This window comes from Microtus pennsylvanicus, chromosome 10 (assembly GCF_037038515.1).
Source record: "Microtus pennsylvanicus isolate mMicPen1 chromosome 10, mMicPen1.hap1, whole genome shotgun sequence".
In the NCBI taxonomy this organism is placed as follows: domain Eukaryota; kingdom Metazoa; phylum Chordata; class Mammalia; order Rodentia; family Cricetidae; genus Microtus; species Microtus pennsylvanicus.
In genome coordinates this window covers 82,179,038-82,195,674 of record NC_134588.1, presented here as the reverse complement: position 1 = coordinate 82,195,674, position 16,637 = coordinate 82,179,038, and the positions used below count along the sequence as shown (strand labels likewise).

Sequence of the window (16,637 nt, the reverse complement as noted above, 5' to 3'; positions counted from 1 at the left end):
GGGAAAATCCTGCTCGTGATCAAAAGAGATATATTGGACATATATAATGTACTATCAGAAAACCCACAGCTCCCAGAACTCAGTCGAGAGGTTTTTGTCCTCTGAACTTTTTATATGGAAATTTTCAAATGCAGGAATATTGAAAAAATAGTCTCAAGACCCTTCCTTCGGTTCAGCATTGATAACATTTTGCTGTTCTCATTCATAAAGAGCGTGTGTGTGTGTGTGTATGTGTGTGTGTGTGTGTGTGTGTAGAGATACATGTTTTTATTTTGTTGAACCATGTTTTGAAAGTAAAACACAAATATGACAGTTTATTATTTTTAGATATGAGGATTCTTTTTAAAACTTGACAGAAAAGATTTCTGTAAAGTTAAAATGTATCTTATGATATCAGATATGATTTCTGTAAATAATTGTGGTGAGAGCTTTGTGAATACTTTTTGTTAAAGTATATTTGCTGTACAAAATGATGGGCTTCATTAATCACATTTTTTGTTCAAGTAAATTATATACTTTGATTTTATTTACTCTCTATTATCCTTTTTTATCCTCTTCCTCTTTCCATCCCTTCCTCTTCTCAACTAGTCTTTTTATTTTCATGGGTCATATGTATGTGATTCTATGTAGACAGATAGATATATACATAGATACACACAGAGACTCTTGATTTTTATTAGACTCAATTTTGATGGATTGTTTGAAAACTTTTTGAACTTAATAATATAGTAGCTGTAATATTCAAGGTTAACATGCTAGAAAGTGTAGAAAGAAAATATATAAAACAGTATGGAGATTATTTTTTAAATATATAATATTTATATGTAACTGTTCTGAAATAGGGTCTTATTTTGTAGCCAGTACTGACTTTTTTTTAACTTATTAAACTTGCTTAAATAATCTAATGTAGTAAGACAAAATAATTTCATTATTTTATAAACATTTCCTGGAAATAAATATTCCTCTTAAGTAAGGATGGCATGGAAAGTCCCATGACTCCTAAAGTTGCTATAACACTACCAAAATAGATGTTCTAGAATTTTTTGTAATTATAAGAAATATATACTATAAACATAATACACTACAAGCATATCTTGAACTCTTATCTCTTTCTTTAGTTTTATAGAGTACCATTTAATGTTGTTAGATATTTAAACGTTTATCTTCTGAAGTTCAGATTATCTAAATAGATGTGCGTTATTGACTCAAATGGTTGATTTCTAAGAACATGGAGTATTGACCTAGAGACTGCTGTCATAACTTTTCAAGTGAATGGCTTCTTGGTTTATATTTAGTTGGAGAAGCATACACCTAATTCAGGATTTATTTATTTTAAGTGGAATGCATGGTTCACTTTACCTAATTAGGCTGTCTTAGCAAGTCCACTTTGCCTAGCACAGACAATAGTTGTAGGAGTGTAGATGTATGAGGAGAAGGGAAATGAATGTACACTATTTTGTTTGGTCTTTGACCTTTAGCTTTAATAATACTAACATTTCTTATTTAGTGAGAATCTCAGGAATAATCTAATTACCATGGCTAATTACTCCATCACAAAGCTCGTAGGTGCCATTTATTCTCTATTCAGTCAAAATACCTTAAATGGAAAAAATAAATCTTGTTTTTGAACATCATTAACACTATAAGAAATATCAGTGTCCCTTCTTTGAGGGAGACTGTAGCAGGTTCCTAGTAATAACAAAGATTAAGTGTTGAAGAATTATGCCCCTTGAAACTCAGATTTCTTGTTTTTAAAGGTTATTTTATGCAAGTGTGTTTATGTTGTATTTGTGCGTGCGTGCATGTGCTCTTGTCTCTGCATGTGGAGTCGAGATGTTGACATTGGATATCTCCTTGAGTTCCTCTTCACCTTATATTTTGAGGCAGGGTCTTTCACTTAATCTAGAGATTGCCTACCACCCAGCACTGACTGGGGTTTCAAATGCTTGTTTTCACCCCTAGATTTTGCATAGCTGCTGAACTCAAATAAGGCCATTTACTGGCTCAGTAAATGGAAGCTTTTTGTATGTGTAGTTTGTTGGTAGTATTAGTTTGTTGTAGTGTTGGTGATCAAATTCAAGGCCCTAAGCATGCTTGTTGAATAATTTACTCCAGAGCAAGCTGATTATTAGTCGGTCTTATGACAATGCAGAGTTTAGGATCTGAGCCTTGTCCACACAGCATGAAATGAATAACAACTGCACATGCTCAAAACAAAGCTGAAAAAATATTCTCCAGGTTTCCTTTCAAATCAGGAGAAAGCATCTTTGCTTAGAATACTGACAAAATATCCCCTAAAGTCTTGATGATTATAAGCCTGCTCTATCAGTAGGCAAAATAGAAAATGGTTACCTACCTACCTACCTACCTACCTACCTACCTACCTACCTACCTACCTATTACTTAGTTTGCTTATGTCTGTTGTGGTTTATTGCCTGCTTCATTTCTTGGGGGAAAGAATAGGAGCTTGTTTGGCTATGTCTATAGTGATTCTGAATTTCCATAGGAAGGAGGAATGGAAAAGTAGTTGCTTATGTCCGTAACTTAGCAAGGATAGATAACTGATTACTTTACAATAGAAATAGCAAACTTTGAAAAAGGAAGTTACTTATGAAAGAAACACTGTAAACCACTAGGGATAAATAAATAACTTAAAAATTAAAGTTATGTTGTTATTTATAGTATAAAGAACATTTGAACTATGAATCAAATTTTCTTCATCATTTTAGACAGACAACTTAGAACAGTTCCCTCTAACTTCAGCGTTGACATTATGCTTTTGTTCTACATATGTAGGGTTACATTAATTAACTTCAGGGTCATTCTTGAATCCAAATTTAGGATTCTCCAAAGGTCCTCAATGTCTTTGAATGCCTTCCTGATTTTATCCAGAAGATACCACTTGTTTTTCTGATTTATATGACCAAAATTATAATTAAATGTCTTTCCTTAGAATTTATAAGAATTTGATGTCATATTGTAGTTCTCAGATAATTTAATCTGAAACATTTATGGCACCCTATTTCAGAGAAAAGTTTGATCTATATTTATAGCAAGCTATTTTTCTACAAGTAGAAATTACTTTCCTCTGTCCAGAGTGGTAGATATTAGTGTTACTTACAAAGTTTGACTTCAGAGATGGACATATGTATGAACCTTTTAAAAATGTTTTACTCAAAGAACAGTCTTGTAAAGGTAGCAGAAAAATATTTGTATTTCATCATTCAGTGTCAAAATAAGATTTATGAAAGTTAAAACTGTCTAGGATTGGCAAGTATAGCTTAGTATTCAGATATTTTTAGCTTATGTATTTAGCTAAGTTTTCATTTCTTTTGCCAATATTTTATACTTTCACTGAGTATGATTTTTGTTAGGTTTTTCTATATTTTGTGCTTTTCGTTCCTAATGTAAACAGTGTTTCATTTGATTTGAAATGTTTAATTTTTTTTCTTCGTGCTCAACCTGTTTAACAAGCTCTCTTCTCTTTAACACAGACATTCTCACTGAAGATGACATTACTTGTAGCTAGGCAAAAAGATTTTTTGAGTATGTTGGAAAAAGCTTACATGCTCTAGCAGTTCATGGTAAACAAAAGGCCAAGGTATATAAATTACAAACACTGTGATTTTAACATTTCCATACCTGTGATGAATCAATTTACATGGAGGAAAGTTTTTTCTGTTGATACATCTCCACTGACCAGAATGCACAGCTACCGCTAAGATCTTTCTCCGTGTTCCTGCACCCTCGCCATCCTCCTGATTGTAGGTGGTCCACCTCGGCCATTCTCAATATCTCCCATGGGGTGAGACTGGCTACAAAGAAGTATTAAATGTTAGGACTCTGAATTTAGAATCTACCTCTATCTTTGGTTTTCTATTATAGTAGAAGCAAGAAGCCCAGAAGAATCCTCTGTGTGGTGCAGTACTATTTTGGATGAGTTCTGATGTAAACAAAATGGAATTTATCTTACCCTTCTAATATGGTTCCTCAGTTTGTGCCATCCATTGGGGTCCCTAAACCATACTAAAGAGCTTTTTTGGACATTGACAAAGATAATACTTATGGACAGTTCTTGGTTGTTTTAGTTGCTATTAATAACTAAAGTATTAGTTACCTTTGGGGACAATCAGTATGAGGAAAAAGCTGCCGTCCTTTTATAGATGAGTGTTAATCTCTGTGAGACTTGTGTGTATGTGTATGTATGTACATGTGTTGTATGTATATAAATGGAGATAAACCATCAGTGCCTTTCTGTCACTCTCTGCCCTATTCTTTGAGACATGGTCTCACTGACCCTGAAGTACTGATCGAGCTAAACTGGCTGGCCGGCAAGCTCTAGGGATCTGTCTATGTGCCACCTACCCATAGTAATGGAATTACAAATGTATGTCCAAACTCGGGTCAGATTTGGCTGCAAGCACCTTAATCCATTGATCCATTGTCACGGCTCTACCTCGACCAGCAAGGAAGACGCAACACCGGAGCTCTTCTTGCAGCAGTTTTATTCAGGACTTTATTCACAGCAGTCTTTCCCCTTCCCCTTCCCCTTCCCCTTCCCCTTCTCCCCCCCCCCCCCCGGCAAACCTCTCCCAGCCCTTAGAAAGGCACAGGCCGCCAACCCCGGATTGCCAGGTGGGCACTGCCCATAGGTCCACGCATATGCAAGCAGCTGACAATCATTGTGTGATAATAGTATGAGTCAGGCCTTACGAGTTGATTATCACAGAGAGCTTTTGGGATCGTGGAGGGCAGGAGCCAGCACCATCAGGTGCGGCTCCACGCAGCTCTCTACAATCCATCTTGCTGACCCTTATGAGAGCTCTTTATCACCCAGTCATATTAGAACGCCTTATTATCTCTTAAACTCCTTCCCCATTCCCATTCACTGTCCTCTTGGCAGCACCTACACTTTGGAGAGCACATTCAAATCATTTTACCCTCAGTGCTCAGGTCAGGAACCTCAATTTCTAGAAAAGCCATTTACTTAAAGTTCTTATCAGTATTCTGTCAAGCTGAGGTTTTATCATTGTATTACAGAGAGGAAAGTTAGAATTATAAGATTATTAAGCATAAAATCATAAAAGTAACTCAAGAAGTTATGAAAGCCTGGGGCAGGGGCAAAGGAATAGAGACAAGGTGGATGCTAATCACCACCATTCTGTACAGTGCTCAATTGAGCCAAATGTGTAGCATTTGGTAATATAAAGCTTGCATTTTAGATCCTGCTGCCCGATTATTGGTACATATAAGCCAGTGTAAAAGTAACTGATATATTCAAAATTGTGCAAATCAAAATACTTTGAGTCAAGACTGAAAGGGAAAACGCGCCTCGTCCCACTTAAAGCCTGTATTCACAAAGAAAATATTTTACTCTCATTACATACATAATTGAGACTCTCTACTATGAAATAAATGATTGTAGATTATTAAATAATATAGTTTTAGAAAATTGCTAGGAAGCCTTGAAACAAATCTTTCATGTCTTATAACCACTTGTAGACTAACTTCATCTGACTTGTACATTTAAAAAGCGCACTATACTATTTTTTCTGTTGTTGTCTTGGCACTCATGCCAAAGTTCTAGGCACAAGCAGCCACACCTGGATTTTCACATGTTGGAGGTTTAGATTTAGGTCCTGCTTGTGCAGCAACCACTCTTGTACACTAAACCATCTCCCCAGCTTTTGTTAGTTTTATAGAGAATCAAGGATTTGAATATATCTTACCAAAGTTGTTTCAAAGATGTTCTCCAATACCAGTAAAATACAATAAACGAACTATTTTGGGATGTGTCATATGCTTTAAAGAAAATCAAACACAACAAAAAAATCAGGTACGAAATGTAGGTCAAGTATTTAACATTGATTTGAAAAAGAAATAGCATTCAGTGAAGGTTTGTAGTTTTATTTATGTAGAAACTAGGTTGCTTTTTTGCCTCTCCAAGATTACTTTATGTGAATCTTCAGTGATTTCTTTAGTATCTTAGTGTCCATATAGAATCAAATGGATATTGAGGGATATAAAGAGTGAGCATAGTATTTTTATTTTTCTAGTAATGTTTTGAACTTAAAATGATAATCATTCCCAAAGGAATAAAACAAAAGCCAATAGGTATGCTTTGTTTTTTGGAAGGGGATTTCAGTGCTAAGGATTGAATTTGGATTGAACATAGAATCTGACGTGAGAGGCAAGAGCTATTTCCCCAGCCCCCTTTTTTTTTTCTTTTTCAAGACAGGGTTTCTCTGTGGCTTTGGAGCCTGTCCTGGAACTAGCTCTGTAGACCAGGCTGGTCTCGAACTCACAGAGATCCACCTGCCTCTGCCTCCCGAGTGCTGGGATTAAAGGCGTGCACCACCATCGCCCGGCTTTCCCCAGCCCTTTTATCTGTCTATCTATTCATTTATTTTTGCTTTTTCAAGACAGAGTTTCTCTGTGAACCAGCCCTGGCTGTTCTGGAACTCACTCTGGCAAGCTGGCTTTGAACACAGAGATCTGCCTGCCTCTGCTTCCCAAGTGCTGAGATTAAAGGCATGTGCCGCCACCACCACCTGACTTCCTTTAATTTGAAAAAAAAATTTTTTTTTTACTACTTTATTTTATGCTTGTGAGTGTTTTCCCTGCATGTATGTCTGTGAGCCATGACAGGCAATGTCAGTAAAAGTTATTGGATCCTCTGGAACTGGAGTTAAAGTTAGGAACACTATATGGGTACTGAAAACCAAACCCTCATCCTCCAAGAAAAGTAGCAAGTGCTCTTAATCACTGAAACATCTCTCCAGTCTTCTCTTTTTTCTTTATTGATTTTTATTGAGTTCTGCATTTTTCTCTGCTCCCCTCCCTGCCTCTCCTCTCCCCTTCAATCCTCCCCCAAAGTCCCCATGCTGCCAAGTTACTCAGGAGACCTTGACTTTTTCTACTCCCCATATAGATTAGATCTGTGTATGTCTCTCTTAGTGTACTCATTGTTGACTGGGATTATGATTTGTAGGCTGGTTTTCTTTGCTTTATGTTTAAAAACCACTTATGAGTGAGTACATGTGATATTTGTCTTTCTGGATCTGGATTACCTCACTCAAAATGATGTTTTCTACTTCCATCCATTTTCTGAAAAATTCAAGATGACTTTTTCTGCTGTGTAGTACTCCATTGTGTAAATGTACCACATTGTCCTTATCCATTCTTTTGTTGAGGAGCATTTAGGTTGTTTCCAGGTTCTGGTATGACAAACAAAGCTGCTATGAACATAGTTGAGCACATGTCCTTGTGGCACAATTGAGCATCCTTTGGATATATACCCCAAAATGGTATTGGTGGGTCTTGAGGAAGGTTGTTTCCTAATTTTCTGAGAAATCACCACACTGACATCCAAAGGGGCTGTACCAGTTTGCATTCCCACGAGCAATGCAGAAGTGTTCCCTTTTCCCCACAACCTCTCCAGCATAAGTTGTCATCAGTGTTTTTGATCTTGGCCATTCTTACGGGTATAAGACAGAATCTCAGAGTTGTTTTGAATTGCATTTCTCTGATGACTAAGGATGTTGAGGATTTCCTTAAGTGTCTTTCAGGCATTATAGATTCCTCTGTTGAGAGTTCTTTGTTTAGGTCTGTACTCCATTTTTTTTATTGGATTATTTGTTCTTTTGATGACTAATTTCTTGAGTCCTTGTATATTTTGAAGATCAGACTTCTGTCTGATGTGGGGTTAGTGAAGATTTTTTTCCCATTCTGTAGGCTGTTGGCCATTTCCTTTGCTTTACAGAAACTTTTCAGTTTCAGGAGGTCCCATTTATTAATTGTTTCTCTCAGTGTCTATGCCGCTGGGGTTCTATTTAGGAATTGGTCTCCTGTGCTAATGCGTTCAAGTGTACTTGCCACTTTCTCTTTTATGTGGTTCTGTGTGGCTGGCTTTATGTTGAGGTCTTTGATCCATTTGGACTTGAGTTTTGTGCATGGTGATAGATATGGGTCTGTTTTCATCCTTCTACATGTTGATATCCAGTTATGCCAGCACCATTTGTTAAATAGGTTTTCTTTTTTTCCATTTGATAATTTTTGCTTCTTTATCAAAGATCAGGTGTTCGAAGGTGTGTGAATTAGTGTCCGGGTCTTCTATTTGGTTCCATTGGTCCTTCTGTCTGTTCTTATACCAATACCAGGCTGCTTTCAGGACTGTAGCTCTGTACTAGAGTTTGAAGTCAGGGATTGTGATGCCTCCAGTAGTTCTTTTATTGTACAGGATTCTTTTGACTATCATGGGTTTTTTGCTTTTCCATATGAAGTTGAGTACCGTTCTTTCGAGGTCTGTGAAGAATTTTGCTGGGCATTGAATCTGTAGATTGCTTTTGGTAAGATTGCCATTTTACTATGTTAATTCTGCCTACCCAAGAGCATGGGAGATCTTTCCACTTTTTGGTGTCTTCTTCAGTTTCTTTCTTTAAAGATTTAAAGTTCTCATTATACAAGTCTTCCCCTTGTTTAGTTAGAGTTACTCCAAGATATTTCATGCTATTTGTGGCTATTGTGAAGGGTGTTGATTCTCAGCCCTTTTATATCTGTGTGCAGGAGGGCTACTGTTTATTGTTTTTGTTTTTGTTTTTTGGTTTTTTTTTTTTTAGTTTATCTTGTTTCCTGCTACATTACTGAAATGTTTATGAGTTGTAGAAGTTCCTTGGTAGAATTTTTGGGATCGCTTATATAAACTGTCATATCATCAGCAAGTAGTGATAGTTTGACTACTTCTTTTCCTATTTGTATCCCCTTGATCTCCTTCTGGTGTCTTATTGCTCTAGCTGGGACTTCAAGAACTATATTGAATAGATATGGAGAGAGTGGACAACCTTATTTTGTACCTGATTTCAGTGGGATCGCTTTGAGTTTCTCTCCATTTAATTTGATGTTGGTTGTTGGATTGCTTTATATTGCCTTTATTATGTTTAGGTATGTTCCTTGTATCCCTGCTCTCTCCAAGACCTTTATCATGAAGGGATGTTGGGGGTTTTTTTTGTTTTTTGTTTTTTGTTTTTTTTTTTTTTTTGGTTTTTCGAGACAGGGTTTCTCTGTGGCTTTGGAGCCTGTCCTGGAACTAGCTCTGTAGACCAGGCTGATCTCGAACTCACAGAGATCCGCCTGCCTCTACCTCCCGAGTCCTGGGATTAAAGGTGTGCGCCACCACCGCCCAGCTGGGGATGTTGTATTTTGTTGAAAGCTTTTTCAGTATCTAATGAGATGATCATGTGGTTTTTATTTTTCAGTTTGTTTATATGGTGGATTACGTTGACAGATTTTTGTATGTTGAGCCATCCCTGCATCTTTGGAATGAAGCCAACTTGGTCTTGGTGGATAATGATTCTGATGTGTTCTTGATTCAATTTGCTAGTTAGTTGCTAGCTAGTATTTTATTTAGTATTTTTGCCTCAATGTTCATGAGTGAGATTGTTCTGTAATTCACTTTCTTAGTAATATCTTTCTGTGGTTTGGGTATAAGAGTGGGATTTGATCACTCAAAAGTTTAAGGCATTATTAATGGTCTTTTCTGTCCACCTTCTAGCTTCTGGAGAGGAAAGACTGAAGATTGGTGTGATCACCAGTGATCACACACAGGAGTTCCTGGAGGAATGACATATACACAGGAAGATAGAAGGAGACTATAGGAATCATAATTTATAGTTAGAAGTACAGAAAAGACAACTTGGAACATGTGACTAGTGTCTGAATTGTGGGCAGTATTGAGGAACTGAGCCCTCTACTGTGTCATTTAATACTACCTCCCAAGTAAAGAGTGTTAGTACTGAATTTGAATTGAAGATCATCCAAACAAATCCACAGCAGGACTGATAGCTTGTGTCCTGATGGTAATAGGAAACCTAAATGTGACACATTGGTCACAGACATGGGACATACTATATTTATTTGTTCTTTTATCCTTAATGAAAAGGCAAATATTCCAATTTTTTTAAAAAAGGGCTAATGATGAATAAACACACCTCCAGAGAAAGTGCACAGTGGTTGATAAGCACATAAAGACATGCGGAACATGATTAGCCATTAGGGAAATACTAATCAGAACTACAACTGAGATGCCATTTGCTACACAGTGGGATGAAGTTGATGGAGTTGTGGTTTTTGTTTTCTTTGGTTTGTCTTGGATTTTGCTTTTTGCTTGTTTAGGCAGGGTCTCATTGTGTCACCCTAGATGGCCTGTAACTTACTATTGTAGACTAGGAACACCTTGAACTCAGAGATCTGTTTCCTGAGTTTGGAATTAAAGGCATGTGCCACATGTGCTTGATGGAGATGATTAACAAATGATGTCAAGACTTTCTAGATATTGGAGCCCTTGTTCACTCTGCTAAGAAGTCACTGTAGAAGACAGGTTGGTAGTTCAAGTCTAAATATGAGTTGCTATATTTATTACCGTATTGTTTCATTCCTAAGAATATACCTTCTAAAAATAATAAACAAGTTCACATAAAGATTCTCTTCTTCCCCCCTTCTCTCTATCTCTGTTTTTGGTGGTGGTGGTTTTTGAGACAGGGTGTTTTTCTCTGTGTATCTCTGACTGTCCTGGAACTAGCTCTGTAGACCAGGCTGGCTTCGAACTCACAGAGATCCTCCTGCCCCTGCTCTTGGGTGCTGGGATTAAATGCATGCACCACCACCACCTGACAAGATTTTCTTTGTAGAAATTAATGTTCTTGTCATTATTACTAGTAATAGACAAAAAAATGTAAGCAATTCAAATTTCCATCAACTGAGTGAATAAAAAATGTAATATATCCCTACAGTGGAATATTATTAATCAGTAAAGTGGAATGCTAATAATTCTATGGTATAAACAAACCCCAAAGATATGTAAGCAAAGCAGGCAAATCCATAGAGATGGTGTGTTTATTTATTTTGGTAGGGCTAGGAATAATGGAAGTAAGGAGGAGGCAGTGGTTCTCAGCCTTCCTAATGTTGTGATCCTTTAATTCAGTTCATTGTGTGGTAACCCCCAGCCATAACATTATCTAATTGCTACTTTATAATTATAATTTTTGCGGTTAATGAATCATAATGTAAATATCTGATATATAGAATATCTGATGTGCAACCCTTTTGGGGATCATAACCCACAGTTGAGAACTGCTGGCTCAAGAGAAAAGCTTCTCAGGTATAAGGATAAGGTGTTGTAAGATTGATTGTGAAGATACATATATAACTGAGAATACCACGTAGCACTGAATTGTGTATTCAGTATGTTTGCAAAGAGCATTTCGAGAAAGCATTTTTAAAAAGCTTTCCACCTTTTGTTTGAGATGAGGTCTCTGGATGACCTGAATCTTGTCATGTAGGCCAGGCTACCTAGTCCAGGAACCAGGGATCTGTCTGTCTCTGCCTCCCATCTCACCATTGCTGGTATTTGAATTACAGGCATGATAACTGCACTTCTTATGTGTGTTCTGGGGATCGAACTCAGATCCTCATGCATAGTAAGCACTTTGCCAAATGAGCAGTCTCCCTAACTCATGAAATCTTTAATAACTTGAGTCAAAGATAATATTCTGTATTTATGAGAACTTTTAATTTTGCTCTTTACATTTAAAACATACTCGATTAAAATTTGCATATAACAGTAGACAGGAAGAATTGTCTTTGAGAAGATTGTTATGTGTCAGTGTATATGTGTATGCTCACGTTTATATGGAATACCATTTCTCTCTCAAATCTCAAATTTTGGGTTTAATATAGTGTTTTATTTGTGTTTTAATAAATAAATAAATAAATCTTGCCTGACAATCAGAGTGCAGAGCTAGCCACATTAGTCAGCCATACAGGCTAAGCAATGGTGGCACACACCTTTAATCTTAGCAGCCACACTAGTTAGCCGTAGAGGCTGGGTGGTGGTGGTGGTGCAGGCCGTTAATCCCAGCACTATAGAAGAATATAAGGCAGAATGAGGCAGGAGCTCGCTCTCTTTCCAATCTGAAGATTTCACAGAGGTAAGAACTCTTTAGTGGCTTGCCTGCTTTGCTTTTTTGATCTTCAGCTTGAACCCCAATATCTGTCTCTGGGTTTTTATTACTTGTGCTACACTTTAATTTGAAGGTTTTAGATGTTACTTCATTAAACATATTTTCTGTCTTTCCTTCTGTATTTTGTTGTGGGTTGTTTGATATAGAGTTGCCATGTAGTAAGGATGGCTTTTCCTTATCCCCTGCCTCTCTCTATCCTCCTAAGTGCTAGGACTATAGGTATGCACCAACAACTCCGCTTCTTTTCCTTCTTGAACTCCCATAATGCAGTGTTTATTCTCCTGTGACCTACAACACACCCTCACCTGTCTCTCCCTTTCCGTCTCAATTTAAATTTTAAGCACAGTATTTCAATGTGTAGATGTCCAACTCGTAATCTTCTTTTCTGATGTGTTTAAAGTATGACTATTGCTAAGCATTTCAGTATAACAATATATTTACCAGGGATTTCCCTAAATTAAGCTCGAGGTTTTTCATTAATAATGTGCGTCTCAGTAATAGGAATATTTTCCTTGCACTGTACCCACAGTGCATTTTTAATTTCTTTAAGTGGTATGAAAAATTAAGCCTTTAAATGAGCATCTTAAGCTAGGCCTGGTGGCATATGCCAATAATCTTATCACCTTGGAAACAGAGTTATGATGATCTTGAGTATGAGCCTCCATATATTACATAAGAGTTCTAGGCTAGCCTGTGGTACAGAGTGAGACCCTCTTGGGCAAAGCTAGTCTTAGAATAAAACTCCTGAGATTTTAATGATTACTAAGGCCCAAAGCCTAGTGCTTCAGTTGTCTCCTCTTCTTCAGTTCTCTAGCACTCTTTGAATGTTTTATAGCTTTCCTTTACTAAATTTTAAAAATAATATTTAGCCTGTTGATCATAGACATATTTGATTCTTTGTTCCTAATTTGTCAATTTAAATAGAGCACATATACATAAATTACAAACACATTTTACTCTTGGTATACACAGACCCCATTGTTTGTAGATTTGTTAGTAGAAGACTGTATGAGTCAAAGTACCTCATGTACAAAAAAATTAATTATTCATTTTATCTAGGAAACCAAGAATATTGGTTAGTCATGTGAGTTAGTTAAATAAAAATTGAAGAAGAGCCTCTCGTGTCACATTAAGTAGCCATTTAGGGGACATCAAATTTAATAAGGTCTGTTTTTTTTTCTTTCATTATTAATTCCCTCCTTTTATTTGATTTACATAAAGGGGTATTATGCTCATATGAGTCATAGCTTCATAGTATTCCAAGCGTTGAGTCATAGAATTCCAGGCATCTCTTAGACACAGATGACTTACTTTCTGTGTCATCGTTCTTTCTGTCATGTTTATTCATTGCAATAGAGATGTTTTTCTTTTTTACTGGGTCTATCATATCTTTACATTAGTAGAATTTCTTATTTAATAAGTTGTACCAAAATGTCTTAAATTAATATTCAGCTTTCAGTAAATCTTTATCTTTCAATGTTTGTTAGATATTCTGTGTTAGCTTTTCAACAACTGTTTGGTGTGTGATTCTCTCAGTCTATTCCGTTTCTTGTGATGAAAATTAAAATAACAAAACTGATGCACTAGCTTCTAACTCTGGTCATAGATGTAAGGACTCTCAGCTTACTAACTAAATTAACATTATAATACTAATTTCCCATATAGTATTTTTATATGGTATTGCTAACCCCCCCCCCCCACCCAATTTGTTGTTCTTTCTTAAAGTAATTTAGAGATTCTCAAACTGGAAACTTACTACAAGATCAAGTAAATTCATTATATTTTAAAATCTTGAGGCTGAGGAGATAGCTCAGTGGGTATGCTGGACAGATATGAGGACCAGAGTTCTAGCAGCCACATAAAAGCTGGATGTAGTGGTACAGTCTTATAATATCAGCACCAGGAAGGCACAGTCCTGGAGATCACTGGGCAACTAGACAAGCCTAAGGAGCAAGCCCCAGATCCCAGTGATTGATCCTGTCTAAACAAAGTAGACAGCTCTTGAGAAATGACTTCTGAAGTTGACATCTGACTTCCTCATGTACCCTTGTATTCACACATATAACCCACCACCCTCCCAAAAAACTATGAAGACTGGGGATTATTCTACTTTATACAAGCTTATTTTTTCAAGTAGTCTAGAAGTTAGAGTTCCAAGATGGTGGCTCAGTTCTTATGAAATCATTTAGAATCTTGTTTGACAGTCTGTGATACTGATATACATCTGCATGTTCAAAGCTGACTTGGTTTCACATCTTCCTGTTAGCCTGTGGGAAGTGATAAAACACTCCAATTGTAAGCTAGTTTTTGTTTTGTTTTCATTTGTTTTGTTTTTTTTTTTTTGTTTTTTTGTTTTTTTTTTTTTTTTGTTTTTCGAGACAGGGTTTCTCTGTGGTTTTGGAGCCTGTCCTGGAACTAGCTCTTGTAGACCAGGCTGGTCTCGAACTCACAGAGATCCGCCTGCCTCTGCCTCCCGAGTGCTGGGATTAAAGGCATGCGCCACCACTGCCCGGCTTGTTTTGTTTTTTAAGACAATATCTTACTATATAGCTTAAATTGATCTGGAACTTCATAATGTAGCCCAGGGAAGTTAATTATGATATTTCTGCCTCAGCCTTCCAAATACTGCTATTAGGCTTGCTTACTTACCCAGTTTGACAGTTACCTTTTAAAGTGAAGGTGATCAGAAAGTTCTGTGAGTTTTCACTCACTCCTCTATTTTGGAGTACACTAATTATAAATAACATAACTTTAGGTAATCTAAGGATGTAACCTCATCATACAGTAGATAACAAGCTACAGTTTGCCAACACCCCCCCCCCCCCCCCGCAGGGTATCTTAGGGTTTCTATAGCTTTGAAGAAACACCATGATCATTGCAACTCTTGTTACAAAGGAAAACATTTAATTGGGGTGGTTTAGGTTTAGTCCATTATCATTATGTCATTATGATGGGACATGGCAGCATGCAGGCAGACATGGTGCTGAGAATTCTACATCTTGATCCAAAGGCAATAGGAAGTGAACTGGAACACTGAGTGTAGCTTGAGCATATATGAGATCTCAAAGCCCAACCCCACGGTGACTTAAAACTCCAACAAGGCCATACCTTCTAATAGTGCCATTCCCTATGAGCTTACAGGGAGGCAGTTACATTCAAACTATCACACAAGGTTTCTCTGTGTCGCCCTGGCTATCCTGGAACTCACTCTGTAGACCAGACTTACCTCTAACTCATAGAGATCCTCCTGCCTCTGCTGCCTGAGTGCATCAGTTAAAGGCGTGCGCCACCACAGCCTGGCACAATTTGCTTTCTTTTTTTTTTCCTTTTTTTTTTTTTTGGCTCCCGAAAGGTGGAATTGAACCACTCTGTCGCTAAACAGCTACAGGTTTGAAGCCTGCACCCTAGACCACTGAGGATCATCCAGGCAACAACTTGCTTTCTATAGACAACAAATAGAACATGGTGGAAAAAAACTTAATCTGTTACAAAAACTCTCATTAACAGTACTAAGTGTAAATCTCAAAATAGTTACCTCTAAATGAGTGTTTTTTTAAAATACAACCATGTCAGTTATATTCCAATGTAATTTTGTATTAACTTTGTTAATTAAAAGTCCCTTAATGTGACATTACTTTGTACCTTGCTTGATCAATTGGAGTACACTTGCTTTGGAGGAAGAGAATTATAAAGCTGTACATTAAATGTAGCTTCCCTTTCTGGAGGAAGATTTAGGGAAAAAATGCATTTTAGGTATTAAAACAGACATGTATATATTTTGAGTATGAAAGTAGAAACCAATAGAAACACTAAGATTAACCTTGTTATAGTGTTAAAGGATAATTCTAACTTCACAAAGTCATTTCTATGTCCTATGAGTACACCTATTTAAAGTTTGTATTTAAAGTGTTAAGCTTTTAAAATTGTGGAACTGTTTTGGCAAAAGAAAAGTAGTAAAAAGTGAAAAAAAAAAAAGATTTGCTCAAGCCAGATATAGTGGCTTTAATAACAACATTTGGGGGCAGAACAGGTGGTTATCTTTGAATTTGAGGCCAACCTGTTCGACATAGTGAGACTCTGTCTTGAAAAAGCATGTATATGTATGAACATACTGTTTCCTCATCTGTGTTTTTTAAAGTTTTATTTATTCTTTTATGGACTTTATATAGGATGAATATCTTTATCTAAAATTCTTGGGATCAGAGTATGTGAGATTTCAGATTTTGAAAAATATTTTGGGTGTGTGTGTGTGTGTATGGGGAAATTGTTTTGAGGATGAGATTCAAGTTTAATCATGAGACTTGTCATCTCAAGGTGCCTTATACACATCAGCTGAGAATATGTGCATAATATCTTTTAGAATTTTACATGTGAAACAAAATTTCTTCAAAGTTAATTTTCCATTTGTGGTGTCATGTTAATCCTCAAAACCTTTTGGAATTTGGTTCATTGCAGATTTTCAAAGTAGGACCGAACCATTCAACTCATGCCATGTTTTTTTTTAAATGCTTTTATTTATTTATTTTTAAATATTTATTTATTTATTATGTATACAGTATTCTGTCTGCATGTATGCCTGCAGGCCAGAAGAAGGCACCAGACCTCATTACAGATGGTTGT

At 36.6% G+C, this 16,637-nt stretch overlaps 1 protein-coding gene and 1 non-coding gene across 4 annotated transcripts in view; one reads left to right on the top strand and one right to left on the bottom strand.

Annotated features, from left to right (window-relative positions):
- Ankrd28 (ankyrin repeat domain 28) overlaps nt 1-16,637 on the top strand; it is a 139,380-nt gene that overhangs the window by 55,018 nt on the left and 67,725 nt on the right. The window lies entirely within an intron of this gene.
- On the bottom strand, nt 15,360-15,446 carry Trnastop-uca (transfer RNA opal suppressor (anticodon UCA)). Its single transcript has one exon. It is a non-coding gene; the product is annotated as a tRNA-Sec (tRNA).